Below are 23,317 nucleotides of genomic sequence, written 5' to 3' on the forward strand. Positions count from 1 at the left end.
CCGCTAGGCTAATCCCGAGCGGCAATAAAATGTATAAGAGCAAAGAGTATTGCAATGTCTGCTAAAGATATGATATTTTTGAACGCTATTTCTGGGAAATTTTTCGCAGAAACAGACCAAAAGTTAATAGGGCTGGGTGCACAGTCCGGAGTAGTCTGCGTTTCAAACGTAATGCGACATCCCTCTACTGTAAATAGACTCAAGACACAGACTATTGCATTTCTAAACAGCACAATACCTTCAATTATTACAGAAGTCATTATGAAGACATGTGCTACGACAATCGATATATGGACTGTTTCGCGTAGTCAAATGTACATTTGACGATTATAGCATATTGCATTAACATAGTTGGGAATATTTTATGGAGGTGGCGATGTACAACATTGATGAATGTTAAGAAATGCATTTTTCAATACATAGCTGTATCAGTATATTTTATGAGACAATCGATGTCGGTGTTGGATCAAATCATCATAGGGGCGACTGTGCGAAAGAGAACAAAAACACATAAAACGGTGTGTGTGAGTTTAAAGTATGCACTTTTACGTGAAGCAACATCAAATATATCATACCATACATCACCGTGGCAATGTACCCACGAAACATCATCTCAGTTACGCATTTGTTTAATTGGAGTAACCGTTATCAGTCCTTCGTTGTTCTATCACTAATAGTAGCTCTAATATTACTTAACATACTGTAACGTTCTTTGTAATTATGTTACTGTAAAACTTAAATGAATGTCTGAACTGTCAATGCATACAAAAGTGTAGTTATCTTGTAACCGCAAGTGGTGTGCTGTGTGATTGTTAGCAAAACTTTGCACGAAGTGATTGGGCAATGCAACTCCCAATATCAATAAAGGAATACAGTGACGGCAAAATACATTCAGCCCTTTCTGAATCCTCTTTCGCTCAGAGACTGATATACATCCACCTCTGTGCACCAAGCACTCTCTTACATCAACTCTACAATCTCAGACCTGAAGCAATATGTTAGGCTCTGCAGTAGTGCAAAGTCAGCGATCCGCTCTACAGAGCCCATCAGAGATGTACGTCGTTTACAATATGATAGTTTCATTTTAGTTTACATTAGCATCTATATAACATTCAGATGCCATGTATAAGTGTACCCCAGTACACCCCTTTCACATACTGAAGTCTCATTGTACCCAAACGCGTCATTATGTTCATAAATAGAAGCATTTGAAAGTGCGAAATGTACCACCCATACATCTGTGCAGGAAATGCACTACATCGAAAGCATGACATAAGGAACTTATATGGAATACTGTACACCATTCACACATCTCACTCTGTATCCCGGCAGGGGCAAATCAGAGACATACATCGCTTACAATGTAATAGTTTTTATTTTAGTTTATGTTAGTATCATTACAATATTCAGGTGCCACATATAAGTGTACCCCAGTGGACTTCTTTCAAAAAGTGTCCATTTAACCTCTTAGATGTTTGTATATAGTACACTCATGCACTGGACAGAGTAGGTCAAAGACTGTTCACTGAGGCATTAGAGATACTCACTATTATTAATTACATTGAATGTGAATACCACATAAACGTTAACAGCATACATAATGACAAAACTATTAGCATCTATTATGTTGCAACATAAATAAGTCAATTTAAAACCATTTGCATTTTATGGTTATGATATAATACTGATGAGAACACAGACTTCAGTCTAATATGCTCTGGAAGTAATTTAGGTATTAGTCTTAAGGACAAGATCGTCAAGATATTCAATGTGGACTAAAATTTAAATGTTTCCCCATGGGTACATATCAGCAAAATCAAATGGCTCTGAGCACTATGGGACTCAACTGCTGTGGTCATCAGTCCCCTAGAACTTAGAACTACGTAAACCTAACTAACCTAAGGATATCACAGACACCCATGCCCGAGGCAGGATTCGAATCTGAGACCATAGCAGTCGCACGGTTCCGGACTGCGCGCCTAGAACCGCGAGACCACCGCGGCCGGCCACATGTCAGCACATGATACATAGTTTAATAACGATGATAAGTGATTGTCATAATTAGATCTGACATTTATAGTTCCTTGATTTTTAAGAAGTGTACATACTATGTATCACTGTATAATACATTGTTTAATATTCATTACTAGTAATTATCATCATTAGATTTGACAATTTTCATACCCTGTCTGGTTAACATAGTACTTGCTTATAGCTACATAGTGTATTACTGAAAGGAAAATCTATGTGCTACCATACCAAATGTATACAGAGCATTTACAAATCATCACATTTTACACTAATGACTCCGGAGTGTCAATGCTTGTCAGCAGTGTATGTCACATTAATTATTTCTTAATACTTTGTAACTAGGATTGTGGTCTACATCAGGGGTTGACAAATGTGATGTCAGCCTGCAGTTCCCCCTCCACCTCTCTCCTAACATCACTCATTTGTTACCGATGCAGGCAGCAAGATTGTCGTCACTGTTGTCCACGTCACTCTGGCTTCGTGACAGAAAAAAACTAGTAAGATGGAAATAGCTGAGGAGGTGTTAGGGTTCGCAGAACGAAAACGGTCGAATCCTTACACTACAACCCACAGTGGGGAGAAGATTAGTTCTTTATTAAGATGCATACTGATCCTTGTGAAAGGCTGAAATTAACAGTACAGATAGTCTGCAAAAACCAGCCGAGTCCTCTAACTGGAGAGGTATCAATAATTGTGTCCCACAGGGTTCAGCCTTGGGTCCCTTATTGTTCTTAATATATATTAACGACTTGCCCCTCTATATTCATGAAGATGCAAAGTTAGTTCTTTTTACTGATGATACAAGTATAGTAATCACACCCAACAAGCAAGAATCAGCTGAGGGAATTGCAAATAACGTCTTTCAGAAAATTATTATGTAGTTCTCTGCAAATGGACTCTCACTAAAGTTTGAGAAAACACAGTTTATACAATTCTGTACAGTAAATGGCATAACACCATTGATAAATATAGAATATGAACGGAAGTCTGTTGCTAAGGCAGAATACTCAAAATTTCTGGGTGTATGCATTAATGAGAAATTGAATTGGAGGAAACGCTTTGATGATTTGCTGAAACCGTTAGGTTCCGATACGTATGCTATTAAGGTTATTGCAAATTTTTGGTGATAAACATATCAGTAAATTAGCCTACTATGCCAGTTTTCATTCACTGCTTTCATATGGTATCATATTTTTGTTAATTCGTCATTAAGAGAGAAAGTATTCATTGCACAAAAGCGTGTAATCAGAATGATAGCTAGAGCCCACCCAAGATCACCTTGCAGACATTTATTTAAGGAACTTGGGATGTTCACAGTACCTTCGCAATACATATATTCACCTATGAAATTTACCATTAATAAACCATCCCAATTCAAAAATAACAGCGAAGTGCATAGCTACAACACTAGAAGACAGGATGATATTCACTATTCACGATTAAATCTCACTTTGGCACAGAAGGGAGTGAGTTATGGTGCCACAAAAATCTTTGGTCATTTGTCAAATAGTATTAAAAGTCTGACAGATAGCCACCCAACATTTAAAAGAAAATTTGAGAGGTGGCTGGAGCCCCTGTCTCATATTTCTATCTTAGTCTGAGTAATTCGATTTTCCTCTCTAATTGCGTGCGGTGAAAAGTTGCTATTCCTTCATAAGCGGACTTCCCATCCAGCGTCTCTCGCCACCCGGGTGGTTCGGTGACAGGCGAGTTCTGCTGAGCATGAAGGGGTTAATCCGATGGGTGTGAGGGAGTCGAGTGGATGCTTTCCAGATGCCGACATTGTCATAAGAGCGGGAGCGACACGCCCAGAGGGGCGAGAAGGGGCGGCTGGGCTAGAGATTCCGTTACTTCGCAGAAACTTAGTGAAAACAATTTCTGGTGGGCTACCAGCGAGGCGTGGGAATGACTTGTGTCCCCAGGCAGTCTTGGCAGGCAAATTCCTGCGTTTTCTGCAAAATCGTAACTGCGATTGGCTTGATCAAGGCATAGCTCTGTGACGTAGCAAAATCAGCGCAGAAATTGGCGCCAAGAATCTCCATTGGTGGACTAGTAGTGCGTCGGCAATAGATTGGAATTTTCCGCCGGTTTTCGAGTTGCTGATTGGAACGTTTAACCACGACCACTGTCGTGGGGGCAGGAATATTCTGCGTTCGGCTTGTACGGGTGCTCTGGAGAGGGTCGGCTCTCGCCTTTCAGTTTGAGAACGTTACAAGACTGAGCTCTCGCTGCTCTGGACAGCCTGCCTTAGGCACTTTTTTTTTGTTCTTTATTGTGTGCTGCCACAGGCATTGTGCGAGTGTTGGTGTGGGAACTTTACAAAATGCGATATCTCGTAAACGACTCGCACTAGAATCCTGTAACAGACACCACTGACATTCAAATTTACCATAATTTTAGTCTTTTGAGGTCAAAAGCCATTGTTCCATTTTAAAAAGTGTGTATTTGCACAAAAATACACTTTCTAAGCGTTATTACAGTCTGTTGGTGGCGAACACGTGGAGCCCCTGACTACCAACCCACTCTGTCAAAACCGAACATCAATAGAAATTTCCATTTCCGCAGTATTTCCAGTGCAATTTTTACGTGACTCACCCTGTATGTATCAGCTCCTTAAGAAATCAGCAACAAGAGTACAATCGGAATCAGTCATGAAAACAGTAGTACCTACAGAAGTGTTAGTATTCACGTAGGTGATTATGTAGTCAATAATGGTTTTATAGTGGTAAAAAGTAATTCTTTTTCTTTCCTTTTCTGTTTCTTTGTTGTAATATTAATACCTATTTTGTAGTATGTGTTAGCAATAAGTAAAAATAATTATCAAATTATTATTATTCACATTTACTTTGCTTGTATGTCAGTCACCCAGATGGGGGGCTATATTTCCGAAGAATAAATACAAGTAAATATATGTGTTTAAAGGTGGGTTAATTCAATACATCTTTACAATCTGATCTGCAAGATTTTTCGTCGAAGCATACATTTACAATTTCGATCGAAGTATCTCCGCCGGCCGCGGTGGTCTCGCGGTTCTAGGCGCGCAGTCCGGAGGCGTGCGACTGCTACGGTCGCAGGTTCGAATCCTGCCTCGGGCATGGATGTGTGTGATGTCCTTAAGTTAGTTAGGTTTAAGTAGTTCTACGTTCTAGGGGACTGATGACCACAGCAGTTGAGTCCCATAGTGCTCAGAGCCATTTGAACCATTTTTGAAGTATCTCCTCCGGCCGCGGTGGGCGAGCGGTTGTAGGCGCTTCAGTCCGGAACCGCGCAACTGCTACGGTCGCAGGTTCGAATCCAGTCTTGGGCATGGATGTCTGTGATGTCCTTTAGTTAGTTACGTTTAAGTTGTTCGAGGGTCTAGGGGACTGATGACCACAGCTGTTAAGTCCCATCAGAGCCATTTGAACCATTTTTGAAGTATCTCCCTGGGAGCAATGCCCGGAATCGTATTTATTATTCGTTCTCGGATTTTTCAGTATACACGAGCACCACATGATTAATACTTTCGACACATTTAGAGAAAGATTTTCTCAAGAAATACACGTAAATGATTTTTGTAAACATAATTGGATAAGCAGCGATCTCAGTGTAAACTTTGAAAGTTGCGAATTAGGACAGTCTTGATGGCATAAAAACATTTGTTACAATGGTGACCGGTTTCAGTCTATTTTTAGGCCATTTTCAGACCATTTTCCAATAGTTACAAGCGAAGGTGTTGGAAGAAGCACGTTCTGTCTTTGCAGTTACAAATAAGGACAGACTTGATAACATAAAAATATTTATCATAATTTTGGACAAGTTTGTGACGGTGCACTGGAAGGTTGAATGAAGGAGCTGATACTCAACATTTCAGTAAGACTCTTTTAGACAGGAGAATTTTTTCTCTGTTTTGCACTCCGATGGAAGCATTTTTTCGCTGAAATTAAATACACTCGAATCTAGAAAATAGCTAATTAATCGTCAGCCATTTCCCGTTAGGAAATTACAGTGTTGAAACGTACTGAAATATAGTTTATAAAGTGACGTAGCACACAGAAATATTATGTAAAGGGTTTGCCCTGTCATCAGAAGCGTTGTGGAAACCCCGTGCTATAGTGCTGAAGGACGTGCAAAATTTTTGTGCTCGTAAAATCTGGTCCGAGGTGTATAATTTGTTTTATTTCGACTTTATGCAAGTATAATACCAAAATTTTACCGTTCTTAAAGTTTTTTTTTTTCATATGAGTGACATGCACTTCTGTGGCAGGTAAAGAAGGGAGCCGGACGGATTGGCCGAGCGGTTCCAGGCGCAACAGTCTGGAATCGCGCGACTCCTACGGTCGCAAGGTCGAATTCTGCCCCGGGCATGGATATGTGTGATGTGCTTAGGTTAGTTATGTTTAAGTAGTTCTAAGTTCTAGGGGACTGATGACCTTAGAAGTTAAGTCCCATAGTGCTCAGAGCCATTTGAACAATTTTTTTTTAAGGAAGGGAGCTACTGGAAGAATGCTCCTAGCACAAGACTAAAAGGGAAGCATATTCCTGTTTAAAAGACTGTTAGCGACAAGTAGGGTTTACCAGCTGCCTCATTCTACCTTGATCATCATCTTTAAAAATTTCCCCAAAACTTTTTGCATGCGAACACATTCAAGCGTTTTTTTTTTAAATCCCGAAAGAGGAGGAGACTGTGGTAGTTGGAAAGAGATGGAAGGAAAGAGATGGACAAATAAGTGAGGCTAGAGCCAGGAGTCTTGCGTGTGAAGTAGATTTACACAGTGTTACTCCCCTGTGGCGGGTATCTGTGTCAGTTACAGACTCGCTGACTCACGAGGTTATCACCTAGACAGGGAATGTGACGTCCGGCACTTGGAGCAGCTGATGACAGTTTTAGCAACATAGCTGATGGAGAAAAAGCTGAATCACACTTGCAGATTACGAAGCTACAGACCAAGCAGGTCCTGTTATCTGTGCACAAACGTCCCCTTGTCTGTTAAACGCTAGGACAGTTCTTTAATTAAGCTCAGATAACAGGTAACGAAGCTGTGGACGTCGGCACGTGATACTAGCCCTCTGGACGCACCGACGTGCTGAGCGCTCACTCCCTTTTCTTGCTGAGCACACATCACACGCTTTTATTGTGCATTACCGCTTTATGTTCTTTGCCGCGTGGACTTGCTTTCCTGCTCGCTTTATTGTCGATTTATTTTATTCCGTTATGGCTCCGACTTCTGCAAAAAGAAAAAGACTGGCGGCCTGTCTCGTAAAGTCCGTCCGTCCTCCGACACGCAGAAAATTTTTATTCCTTTTTTTCCATTCCTTTCTTTCTTTTCCCTGTGTTATCGTCGAGTCTACAGCGCGCCGTTGTGAGTTTTAAGTGCAACGACCGGGCGGTGCCTTGCTCAGGACGCGACCATAACGGATGCTCTGGCCGTCAATCGAGTCGCAAAAATCTCTTGCCAGGTTTTGGTTTCGGCGATAAACTTAGCCATCCTTGCAGAATGGAAGTAAATTTGTTGGAAACATCTTTCTACTGGAAGAACGACAAGCCTCCAACGAAGCAAAAAATTCCAAGTGCTTGTCATCTGTAACTGGAGCTATGTCTTGTATGCAATCTGATTAAGTGAGTGTTATCTCTGTAAAAGTAAAAATAACTTAGAATACCGTTGTTGATTTCTGTGCGTTGTTGCCATGTCCCATTAGGTTGACTCTTACTTTCGAAGGTTCATCCTTTTCCTTGTGCCACCCCCTCCCCCTACCCCCTACTCAGTTTAGTTCATCTTCTAACAACCTTACCACAACAAAGGTAAAAAATTTAAAAATGATTGTGGTGTTGCTCTCGCTGCTAAATACTGTATTATCTGGCAACAACAAAGTTATTATGTAGCAGGTGTCATTAGAGCACTGTTAATAAAGTCATTTCATGTAATAATCAATAAACTAGGCACTCATTTTTTCGTTTTTCCCACGCTGGTCTCGTAAAAAACATGGCTCAATCGTCGAAAATCTAGGTGGTGATGATTCCAAGCTCGGATGCAAAGAGGCCTAGGTTTTATTCTGCGATATTGAAAAGTTTTGTAGATGCGCTTCACAAACCATTCTTGAAGATTAAACCTTTCAAAGTTAGCAAAATGATGATGTAAAAAAGTAATCAGCACTCCGAATTTAAGTTACACTTCTTTTTTATTACTGTTGCTGCAAATCACGTAACACACAAAACATCACTTCACAATAAAAAAACATACTTGAAAACGTCTTCCTCACTGTTAAAGGTCATATTTCATAAGCTGACTACAATATGCGTCTTTCCAACATGACGTCCAAGACTTGACCTTCTCAAGGTCCGAATCTCTAACAAACTACGCGCCCAAAAGTCAGAGTTACAAATACGTCAATTATCATAGTGACAACAGAAAGAATACACATAAGAATAATATCATTGCAACATAAACATATCGCTGTATCAAAGTACCTCTACATTAATGAAATCAAATCTAAATGTTATCTCACAAATATGTTAGCTATTCTACAGAAACACAGTAGAATATTGTTGGTATAGAGAGGTTGAGTTGAAGTGCCGTAATGGTTACGTAATTCGTGTACCATTACAATCTGTACAAGAAAACTTAATTGTGTGCTATTTGGGCTCGATAAGACTCAAAAACGTATGTGAAAGAGGCGTCCTTCGACTTTCAGCATGGGGAACAAATATATCGTATAAACATTTGATTCATTTTGTAACTCAATACTTACTTAATTATTAGTGCTATTGTTTTAATATGAATAGTGCAGTGCATAAAACTGATATGTAGAAGACTTGCAACACAACTGCGCTAGGAAGTTAGGTATCCATTTGAAAGTTCCACTTCTTTGGTAATATCTCCTCTTATACCCTGAAAATGGTAATGAGATACAACCTGAAGAAAATTCTACTCCCGTTCCTCATTTTCATGTAAATTATTTATTGTAGTCCTCCAAGAGATTGCCGACTATCTCAGGCCAATCATTTACAACTTCCAGTTTATTAACTAGGTGCAGGTAGTTGATGAACTCTTCACTTGCATGACACTGTGCATGCCCCGTTTACGGAACTCTTTTATTTCATCAAACTTATTAAAAAACTACTTTGTAACAAACACATTGTTGGATTTCCTGTTTGCCGTTACTTGCAAGGAGCAAGATATCTGCTTCCTTCTGCAGTTGCTCAACGCACTTGAGATTTAAGGAAATTTTATTTCTGAATATAGAAGAAATGCTTCTAATGGGACACACGTACCCCTAGGCGACATTCTTGTCTCTGACTGCTTACCATGAGCACTAACTGAATTCAGAGTGGAAACCAAATTTCCTTTGGTAACAAACACGTATTGTGTTTCAAATACTTCACAGATTTATTATTATGATCGTTAGCTCCTCGATCTGAGAATTTTGCTCTACGTTGTCTTCTTAGTTTTCCGGCTGTTTTCGCCGAAGTGACAATTATACATTTATTATAGGTTAAATACCGTCTTTTTCAACTGTAATTACGTTTAGGAAAGGCCATATGGGTTTAGCTTTATCCGAAACCAAATTTCAGTGATCACTGTAACAACAAGACTTTCATACATTTTTAGTTTGCTAGGATCATGAGCAGTTCTCATGCTTTAACTTGCCACAATAAACAGTGTTAATTTATATCATTAGTCGTGGCTTTTGTTTATTACAACATTAGTCACGTATTTATAGACATATGCGGTAGATTTTTGGTACACAGCACTGTCACTAAGACTATATACATACATACATTTGTGTTTTTGTGTTGTGAGGAACCACTGCCATTTCGTCATTTCGCGCACTTCATACCTATGTGCAGAATAGGTTGGCCTATTGTTTAGCTTTAGTGATAGTGAGAGCGTCTGCTATTTCTCTGTTTGTGTGAGTGTTTATGTCTTCCTGTTCGAGTGGGTATGAGGGGTGTTTGATGCCGCGCGCGATTGGCCGAGCGGTCTAGGGCGCTGCGGCTGGTCCCGGCGGAGGTTCGAGTCCTCCCTAGGACATGGGTGTATGTATTTGTCCTTAGGACAATTTAGGTTAAGTAGTGTGTAAGCTTAGGGACTGATGACTTTAGCAGTTAAGTCCCATAAGATTTCATACACATTTGAACTTTTTTGGGGGGTGTTTGGTAAGTCTGGCCATTTTCCATGAAAGAATGGAACATTTTTGTTACACTTTCATGGCTGGTCGGATTGAGCATTCTAAGAATCTCATAAAGAATTTAAACAATGTATACCTCACAGTTCATCGTTAACAACCGTCTGAAATGGTTAGTGTATGGACAGCGATTGAAAGTATAGAAAATGAATTTCATACAATTATGAAACATTTTCGCAAGGAGGGTTCAACCACGGCACAAATCAAAACAGAACTGGATCAGGTTCACACAATCTCTGCACCATCACTGAAGATCATTTGCTTTTGGATTAATGAATTTAAATGTGATCGGACAGGCACCGAAGACGAAACGCAATCCGGCTGTCCAACTGAGATCATCACAAAGGTAACCATTGACAAAATCCGTGATATGATGATGTAAGACCGTCGATTAAAAAGTCATGATACTGCAGGCATTTCAGTTGAATGAGTGCATAACATCCTGCACAGCGGTTTGGCTATGAAGAAGCTGCGAGCGAGGTCGGTGGCGCGATTGCTCACAGTCGAGGTAAAGCGTATCAGGCGCTATATTTTAACATGAGGTCAGGAGATGTTTAATCGCAATCTGCAAACACTTTTTGCTTCTATTTTTGACTGTTTATAAAATCTGGTTCCATAATTACACACCAGAGTCCAAACAGCAGTCAAAACAATGGACAGAGGCTGGTGAAAGTGCACTGAAGAAACAAACATCATTTCGTCTGTTGGTAAGGTGACAGACACTACTTTTTGGGATTCCCAAGGAAAAAGGCAAAACTATAACTGGATCCTATTATGCTCCATTGTTGGATCGTCTAAAACTTGCCTTGGCTGAAAGAAGAGCAAAGTTCTTCAAGACGTACTAAAGAGACTGTCTACACTACGCTTATCCGTCTTCTTGGGAAGTACTGCTGCGCGGTATGGGATCCTCACCAGTCAGGTTTAACGGAGTACACTGAGAAAATTCAAAGAATTGCATCACCTTTCGTATTATCGCGAAATAGGGGAGAGAGTGTCACTGACATGATACATGATTTGGGGTGGACGTAATTAAAACAAAGGCGTTTTTCGATGCGGTCGAATCTCCTCACGAAATTTCAGTCATAAAATTTCTTCTCCGAATGACAAAATATTTCATTGACTCCGCCGTACATAGAGAGAAATGATCATCATAATAAAATTACGGACATCGAAGCTCGCACGGAGGGATAGAGGTGTTCGCTTTTTTCGTGCGCTGTTCGAGATTGGAATAATAGAGAATTATTGTGAAGGTGATTCAATGAACCCTCTGCCAGCCACTTAAGTGTGATTTGCAGAATAGCCATGTAGATGTAAAAAGTTGGCATGAATAAAAGTGCTCTTTCGGTAGAATAATGCACACATCAGCATATCTCAGCCATCCTAAAAAATGTTGAAATGTGTGTGAAATCTTATGGGACTTAACTGCTAAGGTCATCAGTCCCTAAGCTTACACACTACTTAACCTAAATTATCCTAAGGACACATACACACACACCAATGCCTGAAAGAGGACTCGAACCTCCGCCGGGACCAACCGCACAGCCCATGACTGCAGCGCCTTAGACCGCTCGATCATCCATCCAATCCACCAGACTTAGTCCCGGCCACCTGGGGTAGCAGAACAGTCTAAGGCGTCTTGTCACGGTCCGTGCGGATTGTCCCGTCGGAGGTTCGATCCTCCCTCGGGCATGGGTGTGTGTGTCGCCCTTACACTAAGTTAGTTTACGTTAGATTAAGTAGTGAGTAAGCTTGGGACCAATAACTTCAGGAGTTTAGTCCCACAAGACCTTACCACAAATTTCAGACTTGGTCCGAAGCGACTTTTACTGTTCCCTACTTCGGAAATTTGGCTTTTTAGGAATAAATTCTCTTCAAATGGGGAAGTGATAGTTGCAGTCAACGAATATTTTGGAGAGTTTTATCCCATAAATGAAAAAGCTGGAGGATGTTCCACCAAGTGTATATCCCTCAATTGACATTTTCTTCCTTTTCTTATCGGACGTATCACACCATCCTCGTATAGTAGTAAGTTAGAGCATGAGAACTGATCGTTTTTTTTTGTTTTTTTTTTGTTTTAGGGCGCAAAAATAAATGTTGTCATACGCGCCCAAGTCAAAACTACAGAATTCGAAGACAGAGAGGAGTTAAAAAACAACTACATGTTAACCCCAACAGACGTAAAAAAGGGCTACATAAGACACCAGACAGAAATGGCGGTTCAAAACCAAAAATTAATTGGTCATCGCCATATTGCTTTGACGGATAAAAGTTAAAATGAAGTCGACAGGTTGCGCGTCATTTGCTAAAGCGGCCAATAACTCAGGCGGCAAATCCAAGAGAGAAGGTAAACGGTTAAAAGAGGATTTTTGTGAGGAAGTGTCTGGCAGTTAAAGCTTGGGCACAATGCGTACAAAATGGTGGAGCAGCGCCACTTCTCAAATGTCAAATGACGATGACTAAAAAGGTAGTGCCCAATACGCAACTTGGATAAATCGCCTCCTCCCAACAGGAGGGCCGAGAGGATATCGTCAAATCCTCTGGGAGGGGCTTAATAACACGGGGTTTATTCTCATGAAGGGAGAACCAATGACGTTGCCAAAGGGACACCACCTTCTGACTGACAGCAACACAGAGATCACTGAAGGGACCATAGGAACTAGAGGTCTCAGGTACGAGGACTACTGCCTTGGCGGCAGCGTCAGCAGCCTCGTTTCCTGGCAGACCGACATGACCAGGAACACACATAAACAGCACAGGGGCTCCACCAAGAGTGTGCAAGTGACATTTTTCCAGGGCCCGCTGCACCGAAGGGATGGACGGTGTACAGCACACATAGACATAGAAGGACGCTGAGTGAGTCTCAGCATAGGACATAATTGGAAAGTCTGTGTCGCCCCATGTACTTCGTCGTCCGATACAGGGCGAAGAGTTCGGCTGTACGTACCGGGCACTGCGCCAGAAGGCGATATCGAAAGACGTGGGCTTCAGTGACGAAGACACACCCGACACCACGGTCAGTCCGAGAGCAGCTTGTACGAAGGTACTATCACGATATTCCATGCAAAGTTCGAGAAATTGAGGGCGATAGAGCGAGGCTAGTGTCCTTAGGAAGCGTATGATCGCCAAGTTTAACACGGGCCGCTTCGTTAAGCCAAGGTAGTATAGGGTTCACACCAACCTGGAAAGCTGGAGGTAGAATAAAGTTAAGCAACCGAAGCAAGTGCCGAAATCGGACTCCACGAGGTAACGGAGAAGAGGAACGCGCCCTATACTGGCGACCAAAGGAATCACCGAAGAAGGAGGCATAGGATAGATGTCCACGCATGGCAGACAAACGGCATACATACGTACTGAGGAGAAAGTCACGGCGATAGGACAGTGGTAGTTCAGCAGATTCAGCATACATATTTTCAATTGGGCTAGTGTAGAAGGTTCCAGTGGCCCAACGGATGTCACGATGATGGACAGTGTTGAGACGGCGTAAGACGGATGGACGTGAAGACGCATAAACAAAGTACAAATAATCGAGTTTCGAGTGGACAAGGGACGGCTAAAAATGGAGGAGGGTGGTTCGATCGGCACGCCGGGAAGTACCCATGAGGACACGTAGGGCACTGAGGGACCGCGTACAGTGGGCTTCCAGGTAAGATATGTGAGAGGACCAAGGGAGTTTCTTATCGAGTATGAGCCCCAGGAATTTCGTAGTTTCAACGGACGGAAGGACAACAGGCCCAAAATGTAAAGATGGTGTGAGAAACCAAATGCATCGCCGGAAATTCATACAGACGGTTTTGTCAGTAGAAAAGCGAAAGCTATTATCGCTGCTCCAGGATTGAAGACGTGAAGGCATCGCTGAAGACTCCGCTCAGTGAGACAGGTCCGTGGAGAACGCACTAGATGGCAAAATCGTCAACATAAAGGAAGCTGGAGATGTCCGGTGGGAAACAGGCCATTATAGGGTTAATGGAGATAGCGAAGAGGACGATGTCCATGATGGAACCCTGAGTCACACCGTTTTCCTGGATAAAGGTGTCCCATATGGCAGAACCCACACGCACCTTAAAAACTAGGTCTTTATAAATTCCTGGAGGAAACGAGGCAGGCGGCCAAGGAAACCCTCCAGTTCTCCAGCAGGTGTTACGCCTTCTCCAAATCGAAAAAAAAATCCCGGGATTTCCGCAGAAAACCATTCGTGACATGGTTGCACAAAATAACGAGATGGTCAACTGCAGAACGGCGCGCTCAAAATCCACACTGTGCAGTCGTTAGTTAATTATGAGACTCGAGCCACCATACCAGCTAGGCATCAATGATACGTTCTATCACCTTGCAAACACAGCTGGTGAGAGAGATGAGGCGGTAGCTAGAAGGAAGGTTTCTGTCCTCATCCGTCTGTCCTGATGCGGGTGTATGTATTAAGCAGAAAGTGCTTGCCCACTTGAGATAAGAACTGCAACATCTGAATATGGACAGCGTCTGAACCTGGTGCTGAGGATCGGGATGAATTGAGAGCATGATCTAGCTCCCTCATAGTAAAGGTGTCATTGTAGGACTCACGATTCTGAGAAGGCTATCGCCCGAGCCTCCTCCACTCGTTTCCGTTGGAGGAAGGCAGGCTGATAGTGGGAAGCGCTCAGAATTTCCGGAAAATCGTGGCCCACGGTTTTGGAAATAGCAGCAGGATCCTCGATGACATCGTCTGTTACTGTCAGGCCGGAAACTGGCGAATGGATCTTGGTCACAGAGAGCCATTGGAGGTTGGCCCATACGATAGAGGAAGGAGTGGAACTGCTGAAAGAATTAGTGAATGAAATCCATCTATCTCGTTTGCTATCCCGAAGAACGCGACGACACTTTGCACTCATCTGTTTTTAATGAATGCAGTTTGCCGTCGTAGGATGACAGTTAAAAACACAGAGAGCACGTCTACACTCGCGAATTGTGGCACGGCATGGCTCGTTCCACCAAAGGACTGGGACATAGCGTAGGAAAGAAGAAGAGCTAGGAATGAAACGTTCTGCAGCAGTAAGAATAACGTTTGTGAGATAATCCACCTGGTCGTGGGGAAATCTTGTTCTTCAAGGTAGCCAGGGAGGAATAAAGCAACCCATCAGCTTTAGTAAGCTGCAGACGCAGTTGGGGTAGGAGTCAGCAAACGGACAGCAGATGGGAAATGGTCGCTCGAGTAGGTGTCAGAAAGAACGGACCACTCAAGACGATGGGGAAGCTGGGCAGTGCAGAAGGATAGGTCCAAATGGGAGTATGTGTGGGAGGTGTTGGGAAGGAATGTGGCTGCAGAGGAGGTTGAGTTGATTAAAAAGATCAGCCAAGAGGGCACCTCTCTAACAGGTTCTGGGAGAACCCCGAAGGGGATGAGACACATTAAAGTCACCGAGTAGCAGAAATGGGGGTGGTAGCTACCCAATAAGCTGAAGGAAGTCGGCCCTGGTGATGAAGGGACATAAATGACACAGAGGGAAAAAGTCAGGTGAGTCAGGAAAAGGCAAACTGCAACTGCTTGTAGATGGGTAGTCAGGGAGATAGACTGACTGAACATCATCCCGTCTGAGCAGCATGATGCCTCCATGAGATGGAATTTCGATCTCAGGGGGATGGTTAAAATGAACCGGGAAGAAATATGGAAGCTCAAAGCGGTCGTGAGGACGCAGTTTTGTTTCCTGATGGCAAAGTGCAAGGGCTGAAAGCAAACGTGAATTCCTTTTGTGCGACTGAAGGCTGTGAACGTTCTATTGGAGGAGAGTCATGAGGTAGAAATGAATGGGTGTCGCCTCGCCGGCTGCCGATGACAGCCTGCGAAGTGTCGCTGCTACAGGGCTCAGAAGGAGGAGGATCCTGCTCCATGAGGTCCACAGAGGCATCGGCGCGCTTGTGATGTCGGTCTGTGGAGTCCAACGAGGGAAAACGGTTGGTGGTGTGCACTAGCGACACATAGGCCAGCCAGGCTAAGTTATCACACCGTCGAAGAGGATCTTCGAGTAGGTGAAGGAGAAGACTTTGCCTTTGGTGGACTTCTTCGAGCCTTTCCAGTTAGCAAAGCAAGACTTGGTTTTTTTTTTTTTTTGTTTGAGGGATGCAGGAAGTCTTCAAAGGAGTACTGTCATTACTAGCCTACCAGTTGCGTCGCTGGTGGCTTCGCCCTTTGAGGCGAGAGTTTGATGGCTTGTTGGCCAGCTGGACGGAGGGAAGGCGATGATACCTTGACACTGTGCGATTTCATAACCTCAGCGCTGAATTTGAGGTCGCATGTCTGTGTGGCCATGTCCTTCATGGAGCAAGGAATAAAAAGAGCAGAACTATAGGTGAGAGAAAGGGTTTGCAACTAGCCAATAACTTGCGAGCGGCTGGGTAAGGCACTTTTTCCTTTACCCAGATCTCCTGGACAGCCTGCTCATCAAGATACACGGAACAACCACGATTGCAGTTGACACAGCAGGGAGAAGAGGCGGACAATTGTCTTCATGCGCATCCCTACCACATATTACACATTTGGCTGGGTGTCTACAGGACTCTCGAGTGTAGTTGTAACGATGACACTGGTAGCAGTGCAGCGGTTTTGGAATGCACGGTCGGCCTGTGCTTTGATTTTTGACGGACGTACCACTATGAAAGGTGAGAAAAAGAGTGCGGGTGGGCACTAAGGAGGAATCTACCTATCTCATCACTTGGTGGACGGCAGTGACACCCTGATCAGAGAGGTAAGATAGGATTTCAATCTCTGTCAGACCGTGGAGCAGCCTGGTGTAAATAACACCACGATAAGAATTCAGAGTTCTATGGGCCTCGACATGCACAGGATAGCCATAGAGAAGTGAAGCTGCAAGCAGTTTCTGTGCTTGAGAATCACAAGTAGTCTCCAAAAGCAAAGTGCCATTCCGTAAAGAAGAGCAGGATTTCATAGGGCCGGCAATGGCATCAACATCTTTCTGAGTAATAAACGGGTTTACCGTTGCAAATAGCTGACCATTTTTAGTGTGTGAGGCCACGTGGAACTGTGGTGCAGCTGGAGGAGTCATTGAATCGTTAGCCCCGTTCCGTTTACATTTTGTAGACGCTGATTGTAAAGATGATTGGCTCATTGCGAGAGAATGATTCCCAGCGTCTTCTATTGCGCGGTTCTTCCAACTGGGGGACCCCCTGGGTCTACACAAGGGGCCGCAAGTGCCTCAGGTCACACCTCATGATTATCTGACAGAAGGACCAATAGGCAATGTGGTAATGTAGCAGCTCAAGCAATCAATCACTCCTCCATGGGCCTGGCATGTACCAGGGGGTACTGCAAACCATACCTGTCGACCTGGGGCTGGGAATTACGAGTTACCCAATCACCTGTTCCGCGTCAGATGCGTGGACCGGCCTTCAGGAGCTTACAGGGAGAAAAAAGAAAAAGAGGAACCTCAAACTCCGAGCGGAGGAACGAGAGCAGAAGAGAAAGAAAGAAAGGAAAAGGGAACGAAAAACAGCGGTAAGAGTGTCCTATCGTCAGCGACAAACAATGCTGAACATACCCATTAATATCCCAGACAAGACCCCCGAGGGAGAGAGTAAAAAATAGCAAGAGGATAGGAATCAAACAAACAGCACGAAATGACGAGATGACAGTGGTTCTTCACAACACAAAATCGTGAATATAACTAGAGTTAGTGAGAGTGCTGTTTGCTAGAATCTACCACAAATGTGCAGAAGAGCGTGACGAATGACGTAAGAAGCACACAAAAGTGACGATAGTAATAAATACTGTGAGAACTGTGCGTGATCCCAAGAAAATAAATTTGTAAGAAAAACTCTACTGTTATAGTAACAACTTAAGATGCTTTAAAATGAATAGAAGGGCGTTTGTTCTTCATCAAACTTCATTACATTCGTAAAACACGGCATTCAAAGTATGCAACTTGAATTTCATTCCCATCGCCACCAAATACAGCAGTTTACGACACACACACACACACACACACACACACACACACACACACACATTCCACAGAAAACATGGAAAAAATACATCGTTCTCCCCCCTGCTAGACACCCCAACTAGTAATTTATCACGCGCCTAATCCAACTGAGAGAATGGAGTATGCAGCAAGAAAATGTAATAGAACGAACTCACCTCATGTGGCGATACTGTGTGCAAGACCATTTCTAAAATTTCGCAAATGGTAGTACCGATTTGCTGTCTTAAGACTTGTCTCTTGTCTTGCAATGACCTGAATACTACTTTTAAAAATACTGCGAGATCTTAGTATGCAGCTTCATTATTGTTAATTAGATCCGGGCTAGAACATAACATTAAAATTATTTGAGGAAAAAATAATAATTTCAGCTTTATTTACCTTCTCGTTTAACACGACAACCGAAAAGAAATTCGTTGCTGGCTGAATAACTTTTACGTCAGTTAAATATTTCTAACAACGCCAAAGTGCTATGTATAACATACATTATTAATAAACTCGATGAACGCATTGTTTACAATGAGGAAAAAAGAAATGTCACGATGTAATTTTTATCGTTATCTGACTTGATTTTTATTTTTGTTTCTTTTCTTGAAATGATATCTGTGAGAGTATTGCGGAAAAGTGAATTCTAGAAGCCCAGTTTCCACTCAGCTTTCTCTTCAGCAAACTGAATAAATTCCTTCATATTTTACTTCAAGACACTATAAATATGAATGTAAATATACTTCCTTTCAAACACTACACCTGAGAGAGAGAGAGAGAGAATATTTTTTTTAACATTAAATATTAATGCCCAGAAAATCTATATATATTTTATAAAATTTCTTCTTTGGTTCTTCAAATATTCAAGCCCACTATAAAATTATTCTCCGTATAGTCTGAAACTACGTGACCACAGTATACTGCATTTGGTCTTCCCGTGGCCGTTATTGGAAACACGCGGTGACATTGCCCAATAGTCACCACATTAATGCTGTTTTGTTGTACACTGAGACAGGAGCGCTCCAAGAGAACGGAAAGCGACATTTCCGAATACGATATTGGGTGAATCGTTTAAATACATTTCTAGCATAGTTTTACAATAGTGAGGATATGTAGTGCCATAAAAATTCGCACTAACTAAAATGTATCACCATATTTGTCTTCACTTTCCTAAGGATCCAATGAGATATGAAAAAGTAAATTAGACGACAGTTTATTTACTATTTTGTTGAAACATACAGAAATTTACTGAAGAACATCGTTTCCTTTTAATAACAAAAACTGCCAAGTACACAGCAAACGACTTTACGTTTTGCAGAAAGACATCGTATATCTATACAACAATGCGATGTTTTCTTTACTATATTCCCAGTCAAATTAGTAAATGTGTAACCTAATAAACCTGTATGGAACGCCAAACCTACATTTAATCTACCAAACAAGTCACAATAATTGTAGCTGAAAGGAAAAATCACACAGAAATGACAATAAAACTTTAAAATCAAATCTGTTACAATAATTTCATCATGGAACTCTTCCATTTGGTCCGTGTTTGCAATAAAAAAAAAACAATAATATCAGAAACTGAGTCCGCCTTGATCAGAAACAAAGTGCGAATGTTTTGATTTTCTGTGTATAAAAGCAGCTACATACCATCCAACGAACATGACATGATTTTCGCTAAGTAAAAAAACGGCAACAGAAAAAAAAGACGTACAGAAAATATGTCGCAAACAGCGACAATAATTCTTAAAACATGCTGTAACATAGAATAAACAAGATTTTAAAAAACACTAATGGTGATATTTGTCGACGAAACTAGTTTGGGAGAGTAAATAAATAAACGAATAACAAGATGTTCGGCATCAAGGCGGACTCAATTTCTGATATCATACCAATACTGTTAAACTGTTTCGCAATATAGAAGAAACTAATTCCACAACTGTTGGTGCATGTGAGCGGCAAATAGAATGATATTTCAACACATTCGCTGTTGAACCAAAGTAACTACTTTTACAAAAAATATTTGTGTATTAGAAAGTTGAGTGCGATTCACATAAAATTTTGTGTGTCAAAGAACAGACTACAACAGAAACATAAGCTTCTCATAAGTGAAGCGTGTGTTCATTCGTAAAATTTTTAATTTATTAACCAGTTGGTCTAATTTGTTTTTTAAATTTCAGACAATTGCACAACGTCTTCAAAAGAAGATTTTAATTTTGGAACAATGATGGTAATGACGCCAACTGAAACTGTATGGATTAGTCAGTATTTCATAAATAATCTACAAACTACAACAGTTACTATGTGGTTTCACTGAAATACACAGTTGTTATTACGTTCTGTCACTGAACAATACAGAAAGCTAACTCGTTCCAACGTTAGGAAGCGACTGAAACAACTCAGTAACGGTTGCCAACAATGTCATTAACTTTTCTACATTATTAATGCAAAGTAAATAAATTTATTTGTATAATAATCTTTGCTTCTCCGGATGTTCTGGAAAACTACTGCAGATACACGTCTGGGACATGTGTTATTAGATTCACCAGATCAACAACAACAAAATAAATGGGAATGATGCTGTATTTTAACCTCGTACACTTTTGCGATGGCTTCATTTTAGTGAAGTTGCTAAATTTCAGGCAAAATCTTTTATTAGCCGTAACTCTGTAACTAAACATTTTCTGTCCATTCTATATGTACTTTTTTTACTTGTAGAGTAACATATAAAATATCTACATATATTTGTGAATCACCTTGTATACAGCATCTGACATACGAGTCAAGCACTTAATATAATGTACACTGTTTGTCTCCTTAACTTCATGTAACGTAACAATAAGGGTTTTCTGACTCTATATAGTAGATGGTAGTTCCACTCTATTATCATATTATCATTTTTTGGATGTCAGCAAACAACAGCCGGACTGCAAGTTATTTATAATTCTCACGGGAGGCCACTTCATTCTCAGACTGAATAGCACCTTGCACCACCCGAAGCTAGTTACACTTAATTCACAAGTTACCACTGATAGACGGAAGTGCCGTCGCAGATGTAGGAGGGAGGGGGGTCATGATCTGGGAAACTACACAAATGGCACTGAATGATCAACATACCGCAACAAGTGTATTACTTAGCAGTGTTCTTCTAATAGAACGTGTTACAAATTTTTAAATTGTGCATTGGTGCTATTTCTTTAGAAATTTTTAATACTGATACGTTTTACTGAGTGTTTAAATACAGACTTGGTACATGTTGATAATTAATGAACTATATGAGAAAAACATAAATTAGTTACAAAATACGTTGTGCATACACATTATTCAACATGTAAACGTCACTACAGATATTTGGATTTAGGTTATGGCATGTTCGATATGCCTGCCATTATTGGTGACGACTTGGCGCAGGCGAATAGCGAAATTATGCATGACCCACTGAAGTGTCGGAACATCGAATCTGCCGCGACCTCCTGATTGGCTGTTTTCAGCTCATCAGTGGTTTTGGCCTTTAATATTACCCCATTAAAAGCAGTGATATGTGTTCATGTCCGGAGAATATGGTGGCCAATCGAGGACCATGAAGACGTCCCCTGGATGCCCCCCAGAGCCAGAATGCGGTCCCCAGAATGGTCCTCCAGGACATCAAACACTCTCCTGTTTCGATGGGGTAGAGTTCCTCCTTGTATGTACCACATTCTGTCTAAATCAGGGTCACTTTGGATAATGGGGATGCAGTCATCTTCCAAAACGTTCAAGTACCGTTCGGTAGTCACCGGACCCTCAAGGAATAGCGCAAGGATTTTTCCGTGACTGGACATTACACACCACAAAGTCACCCGTTGAGTGTGAAGAGAGTTCTCGATCGCGAAATGTGAATTCTCAGTCCCCCGAATAAGCCAATTTTGCTTATTCACGGCCCCATCCAAATCAAAGTTGGCTTCGTCGCTAAACTGAACCACACAGCGCACACCAATTCGCACCATGCCCCGTTGTCAGCCGTGCAGTTTGAAAGTCCTAACGCAAAAACTGTCACCATGTAAGTGGACCCAGCAGTTGCTTCCATTCCTGTCGTCTGCATCATTCTCCACGCTCTAATTGGACGAAAACTTTCGATATGTCTGTACCTGATTAAGCATTGTTCGCGTTATAAACTTTATGTTATGGATTGTAACAATTCTGGATACAATTATTTATCAGATCAGCGTAATATTGGAATACGTCTTTAGATAACTCCACATAGCTACAATAAGTTCTTCCTTCACATAAGCAGAAAATTTTACGTTGTATTTTGCGGCTTTATCCTCCAAATCAAAACAGGAATTTCGGCGATCCGGAAGTATTTCGCCCTGTTTGTGTCTTTGCTGAGTGTATCCGGCAGGAAACTGGCAACCATTTGCAAATCCATTATCTCTAAACCTCTAAATCCATTATCTGCAACCGATAGATATATCTCTGTCAGAAGAGACTGCACGTATTACCCAGAAGTGCAGATTATCTTCCCGAGAACTCAGTACTGAATATCCTGTTGAGAGAATTACCGTATCGAATTTTCTGTACGTTCTCTATGGAAGTGAGTTCCAATGCAATTCCTCCTAGGTTATGCGTATTTGTAGACACCACGTATTTCGTTTAAGATAGAGACGTATGTGTTCTTGCACATCTTAATGTTGGTATATGATACCAGTGTAAATGATATTCAGTTTTTTGTTGTGAGTTATGGAACGTACGTGTAACTTGTGTCAATTTCGTTTAAAAAGCGATTGCATTGCTTGTGATGATTGCTTTTACGAATTACATGCAGTTCAGACTTACCCATCTTTCTAATAGAAGTCCAGTTTCCATTTTTAAGTAATGGCATCAATTTCTCTTGTACAGCAGCCTTTTTTCTGAAATTACGTAAATTTCTCCAGTAAAGTAAAGGTTTGTCAAATGTGGAGCAATGTTCCAAGGCAGAAAATGGTTGTGTACCAGTGAACAAACACTCTACCGGAATTTAAACGGTTCCGATCCAGGAAATCCCATCAGTACTGTTTGTGATAGCCTAACTGACATGTGTTCACTTTTACTCTGCCAAACACCAATAATCAGTGAATGACCTTAAATCAAGTATACGTATTATACTTATAAGCAATAAGTTAAATATAAATTGAAGCAGAAGCTAT

The 23,317-nt window shown here is 41.5% G+C and overlaps 1 pseudogene; it reads right to left on the minus strand.

The window, feature by feature from the left end:
* The window catches only part of LOC126335718 (protein TEX261-like), a 149,643-nt pseudogene extending 131,316 nt beyond the window's left edge, over positions 1-18,327 (minus strand).
* Positions 18,328-23,317: the final 4,990 nt, after the last annotated feature.

This window comes from Schistocerca gregaria, chromosome 2, assembly GCF_023897955.1.
Source record: "Schistocerca gregaria isolate iqSchGreg1 chromosome 2, iqSchGreg1.2, whole genome shotgun sequence".
Taxonomy (NCBI): domain Eukaryota; kingdom Metazoa; phylum Arthropoda; class Insecta; order Orthoptera; family Acrididae; genus Schistocerca; species Schistocerca gregaria.